A 6,363-nucleotide genomic window follows, 5' to 3' on the forward strand; every position below is an offset into this window, starting at 1 on the left:
CTGTCACATGAGATTTACCCGTTTTCTTTCTTTCTTTCGTTCTTTCTTGCTGCACAAACTTTTCATATCATGCCATGACCCTGCATTGCAATTAAATAAAGTCACACAGTGTTGTACCCTGAGTAGATTTGAGGACTTTCAAAATGGCTAGCAACGTGTGGGAGTGATCCATAAAAGTCTGAGCTGCCTCATGAAAAGTGAATGAGGCAGTATTGTCCTTGCTCTCTGCACAACATTAAGAATCTGCAAAGACCCCATGGACATAGTTGAGTTCCAGATAACCATGTTTACTAGCTATATATAAACAGCCAATGTCTAGAGTGTGTGTGTGTGTGTGTGTATATATATATACACTTCTTCCCTGTTAGGTTCTGGGGGTTTATGCAGTAGAAATCAGAGAGGTCCATTAGAGAGCTCCCAAACTATTTAAAGGGATACTATCCAGTTCCCATTCACTACAGGTAGGAAGCCACAAGCTAAAATTTCAAGGAAGACGGGGCCATCAGAAAAGGGGGTCTTATTTCAGATCTCCCAACAGTCTCAGGTTTTGTGGGACTGTCCTGCTTTGACCCACAAAACCCCGTGTCCCTTTTCAAGCAGCTCATGTCCTGAAGGGCTGGCTGGGCTCGCATCCTTGCACCAGGTATTTCAACCTGGCCCCGGCTCATTGGTTCACAGCACCACTCGCTCAAATTTGTCCCAGCCACCCCTGTTAGAGGAGCCAGGCCAAACCAGAGTGGCACAGCAACCTTGTGTGCAAGGGGACAGTTCACAATGCCTGGAGTGGGGAGCTGAGACCAGCCAGTCCTGCAGGACATGAGACATGGGATCAGCTGCTGCGTGATGAACAGTGGGTTGGCTCACTCTGAAATCCCCAGCTATTCCAACACAGCAGCACCCAACCCCGCAAAATCCCCCGTTTCACTAGCTAAGTGTGAAGCTGAATGCAAGTTAACTTGAACTTGTGGAGCTTTATTAAACACTGTGCACTGCTCCAGCCATATGGCTGCATTGCTTCCAGCCCAACTCACATTCCCCGATTTCCCGGTATCCCTGCAATAACAGTCTCTCCACTGAACATGGGCCCTCTTACTCCAGTTCCACTGATCATGATACATCTTATCTATTTTACAAGCATTTTAATATAAACATTAAAAACAAATAATTTGATGCCCAGAGCCCCACCCTGTATCCCTGCAGCCAGAGGTTGCTAGCTGAGTTGGAGTCCTGTCTTTACCACAGACTCAGCTAGTAAATCTGGGAGATAGTTTGGTATTCTTAATAGGCAACTGCCACCAGCAGTGATCTATCTCTGGCTCCCTGGAGCAAGGTTGTCTGTTTAGTCAGCTGGCCTAGTGATCAGGTCCTGCTACTCTAGCCCCTCTTTTAGTTCAGTGTATCCCAAATCCCTTACCCCCTGCCCAAACCAGGGCTAGGTGAAGGGGAATTTGGCTCTCTCGTTCCACCAAGTCCTAGCCCACAGCCCTGAAAGTGTGATAGGTTAGGTTGGCCTACCCAGTTTGGCAAAGCTGCTCACTCTCCCCTGGCCCTACCACACCCAGTGCCTCGGTTTTGGGGTGTGGCTGCTGTTTAGTTATTGTCCTTTGCATGATCAAGCAGGATGATAGGTGTGGACACACAAACTCAGTTGACACGTGGCTGTGTTGTGAAAACTTCTGTGTGAACACAACTCAATCATGTCTGAAGAACTGAGATCAGAGGAGCATGTCATGGCTTGGCTACAGATAATGTTGTATTTAGTGTAGATGGGGCCTTAACAAGAGCCCAGGTTGTTGTTTTTTTTAAATACTCTTTCCTGGCATCCCTGGTAAAGAGCTAGAGATAAGTTTCTGAACATAATGATAACACTTTTTGGCTCTGCCTACACAGGCAAGTCCAGACAGTGATATAACATGGTTGGGCAATTACTGTTTTTAAGCACGGTAGATTTCATAATGCAGTCTGGGTCTAAGATAGTTTTATTCTTTACGTTCTCCTAGTACCTGATGCTATGCCCCAATCCATTTCATTCCTGGCACCCTCCGATTCTTTTTTCTTTTGCATTGACATTGTAACCCAGTCCCAACCAGTTCAGAACAACCCCAGTTGGCATCATAAGCACATTTCCCCTCACTGCACACTCAGACTTGGAGGTTCCTGTCCTGCAGTACTGTAACCCTATCTTAACACCTCATGGCTGTGCCCTTAAGGCAAAATCATTCTGGAATGTAGCTAAAAACTGCAGGACTTATTTATGATGATTCTGAGGTTCTTTAAGGTTATAGGCCTTTGTAAAGGAATTATATTTACAAGCTCAGTTTTGTCCCAGTACTGGTTTTTGACAGTGTTGTGCTTTAGGCTTTGCAGAGTTGATTGACAATGGCTGGGTTACCTGCTACTGCAGATGGAGGTGACTCACTTGAGATTTCTGCAGTGCAGGTGCTGAAGAGTCTGCAACTTCTAATCTGCACCCGCAGGGGCCCTTGTATGCTCCTGCTCTCTGCATGTTTGAAGACCGTGCGTGTTCAGGAGTGCCAGGCAGGGGGGTGGGGGTGCAGAAATGAAGTGGGAGGGAAGGTGACAAACTCAAATTACTCTCTGGGTTTCTAGAAACACCTGTTTCCTGTTGTTGAATGGCTCCAGTAGAAGCTATATTGTTTACTTTAATTAACTTGTTCTTTACCCACTTGTACCCCAAACTCTTAGCCCCAGAGCTTGCTATCTGAAAAAGAGGGCCAGTAAGTGAGGTGGGATTCCTAGATGGAGAGTCCCTGAGGACAACCTGCATGGACTGAAGTGAGAGATGCTATACAAGTATATGTTATGGGGAAGTAGAATGAGAGGGGGAAGGGATAAAGACATTCTGTGAACTGAGACAGATCCGAGGGGATTAAGGACTCTGCAGTAAGAAAGGTGATAAGAACTCTGTACTGAGGGGAAATGGCTAAGCACTTCCTACGCTAATGTCCTTTCTACTCCAGTAAGCTGACCATTGCTGCAAATGGTTATCAGCTACTGGTCCCCTTCATCTGGTGCTGAAAACAATTTAACTGCTTAGTAGACAAGACAAAATGTTTTCACCACTGTCGCAGAAAGCATGATTGAAACTTGCTGCAACAAGTCTCTGAAAGAGCCACACATGGAGCTTAGCATAGCTCCCTTAGAAGGAAGAAGGACTGAGAGATGAACCAGTAATTTTAGGCAGTCTAGTATGTCAAACTTGATGCTTAGGCCTTTAGGCCATTTATGGCAGAGACATCTATAAGTACCTGTTATCCAAGCCCTGACTGTCTCTTCCTCCTCTTCTCTCCACCGCTGCCTCCCACTTTTAGACTTAGGAACAGGAGATGGAGGCAAGGGTAGGGGCAGAACAGGGAGATGTGCAGAGTTGTAATGTTGAAAACAATTTCCCCATGCTTAGATCCTGCAGTCTTAATGCAGCTTTCTTTCCCCCTATTGTTAAATGCATTGAATACCATCAAAACAGGAAACGGCTTCCTCCAACCTCTGACACCAGTGAATAAAGCCCAGCTGCTGGTAGCTGAAGTGGCCTCACCACGGCCACCCGGTTCTTAGAAAATGTCTGCATGGAGGGGCACTAGGGGATGAGGGAGAAATACAAGTGAAGTCTAAATATGCAGGTAAATGCAGTAGCTCTTCAAAGAGGTCTGTAATGTCACTGGAAAACTCTGATGGAAACTTTTCAAAACTGCATTTCTGAAATTAGGGCACATTAAAGTGAAAGAAATAGTGTTCAGTATAATCTCTATCACTTCACTACTCTTGAATGCTAATGTTATCTCCCTGCACAGCTCTTACATCAGACATTATGTGTTCTCACTCGGGCTGTTGGGAAATTGTCTTGTGATCATTCCAACTTGTGCTGTGATCCTCTTAGATCTCACAAGTCAAGCCAGATTGGTATTGGGTTAGGAGACATCCAAGGAACACATAGGTGCTACAGGAAATGGTGTTGGTAAGTTAGTAGGAAACAAAGGTTCAGCACTATGTTAGAGAGCCCTATGCAGCCAGTGTTCCATCTTCTCAATGAGATGTAACATGGAAGAGATTAAAGTTCTCATGGCACTTTTCATAATTACACCATCCCCTATTATTAACTGGCATCCAGGCCAAATCCCAGTTTATGTAATGGCTTTCTCCTGACCTTAACTTACCATTGCAATTTCAGTTGGATATGGTATTCTCCATTTCATCTCTAAATAGTTGTGTTATATAAAGCCAATATGATGTGATCATTAATATGTCCCCTTTCTGCCAGAGAGATATGGTGTGCGGTTTGGTAAGTATTTATGATTTATATCACATTCTCAGAGTACATAGTGCTATATGAGCTGATCTGGCACCACTGAAGTCCACAGAAGTTTTGCCATTGACTTCAATAGAGGCCTGATTGAGCCCCACATTAGGTGAATTGTTGAAAGCACCTAACAGTCTTTGCCAGAAAGAACTTACAGTCTATAGAACATGTCACTCTAAAGGTACAAGTTAATTAGTTGCTCTCTCCTACATCCACACAACCCCATTAACTTCAGAGGGCCTTCAAGGGTATAACTGAAGGGAGAATTTAGCCTTTAATGTTAATGAAGTGCTTTGAATGGATGACAGGCTGTCCAATAGCAGTGACTATTATTAATTATTGTTATTACTATAGTAGTAACGAGGTTTTACGCTCCTAGAATCTGGGGGTCTCTCAAGAAAGTTAAAAGGGAAGAAACTAAGAGACAAAAAGAGAGGAAATTGAGTGTGCATGTGTATATATGGGGGTTGGGGGGGGGGGGAAGAGAGAGAGAAACTTGTCTGATACAGTGCCCCAGTGTCTAGAGCACCACATACATTTATGCATATCCTGACTCTAAGATCAGAGAGCATGGAGAGCAGTGTTCCTTCTAATTTTTTACGTCCATGTGCGGAATGAATTTTGTTATGTGCACCAATATGTGTCACACATCACCTTCATATTGGTGCACATAACAAAATTCATGCAACGGGGGTGGGGCCGAGGGATTCAGAGTGTGGGAAGGGGGTCAGGGCTGGAGCAGAAGTTTGGGGTGTGGGGGAGTAGGTAAGGGCTCTGGCTGGGGGTGCAGGTTCTGGGGTGGGGCTGTGGATGAGTGCTTTGGGGTGTGGGTGGGGGCTCAAGGCTGGGGCTGAGGGTTGGGTGCAAGGGGAGAGGGCTCCGGCTAGGGGTGAAGGCTCTGTGGGGGGTGTCATGGATGAGGGGATTGGGGTGCTGGAGGGGGCTCAGGGTTGGGGAAGAGGGTTGAGGTGTGGGCTCTGGGGTGGAGCCAGGGATGAGGGGTTTGGAGTGCAGGCTTCCCCAGGATGGTGGTGGAGAGAGAGGACTTCCCCTTAGCCCTCTCTCGCCACAGCAGCTCGGGGATGCGGGAAAGATGCCTCTCCCCAGGCCGTGGCAGCTCCAGTGGGGCTGGGCTCGACTGAGGGAGAGGCTCCTCTCCCCACAGCTCTGGCGGACTTGGGCCAGGGGAGGACTTCCTCTCTCCCAGCCATGGCAAGTCCGGGGCCGGTCTGTGGTGGGGCCAGCGAGGAGGGGCGTCTCTCCCCGCCGCAGCAGGTACACATTGCGGGAGAGGCACCTCTCCCTGCCACGGCACGTCCATGCTGGTGGAGAGACATCTCTGCCCACCGCAGCCCTTAGCCCCTGTCTGGGGCTTAATAGGCAGCTGCGAGGCTGCACAGCTTAGAGGGAACTTAGATGGAGACCCTGGTTTGAAGAAGCTCCTGGCATCCATCCCCATCAAGGTCAAGTAGGTGGCAGCTGTGAGAGTGAGGAAGGGGTTCCACCTCTTAATGTGAATGAGGTAATGGGATTGGATCTTGAAGCTGAAAGACAGCCTGAGGGACCAATAGAAGACAAGATGTAGGCCTCTTTAGGAAGCTCCTGAGGGAGGAGAAAGGTTACTTCTGCTCTTTTCATTAACAAAGACAGGCCAGCGAAAGCCACTTCTCTCTCTGGAGAGCTGGGAGCAAGAAATAATATAGCCAGAATAAGGAAAATTGATGAGAAGAGAGTAGGATGAAGAAGGTGTAATCAGTTTGTATAATAATAATGATACCACGCTCTGTAAAGAGCATGGTGTATGTACCGATGACTTCTTTGATGGCTGCTGAGTCCGATGTGCGAGTGACAGTCCTGTCCACAGGCAGGGCACACTCATGCACTAGCAATGCTCCAAATCCGAGCAGCAGATTATTTTCTCCTCTGATGCCGGTCATCACGAACGTTGATCCAGTCCATCTCGCAGCGCGCCTCTCCAGCTACAAGCTGGCTCCGCCAACCAGAATGGCAATCTGAACTCCTTTCCCAATCCTCCACAGAGATTC

The sequence above is a fragment of the Chelonia mydas genome, chromosome 6 (genome assembly GCF_015237465.2).
Source record: "Chelonia mydas isolate rCheMyd1 chromosome 6, rCheMyd1.pri.v2, whole genome shotgun sequence".
NCBI classification, from domain to species: Eukaryota; Metazoa; Chordata; order Testudines; family Cheloniidae; genus Chelonia; species Chelonia mydas.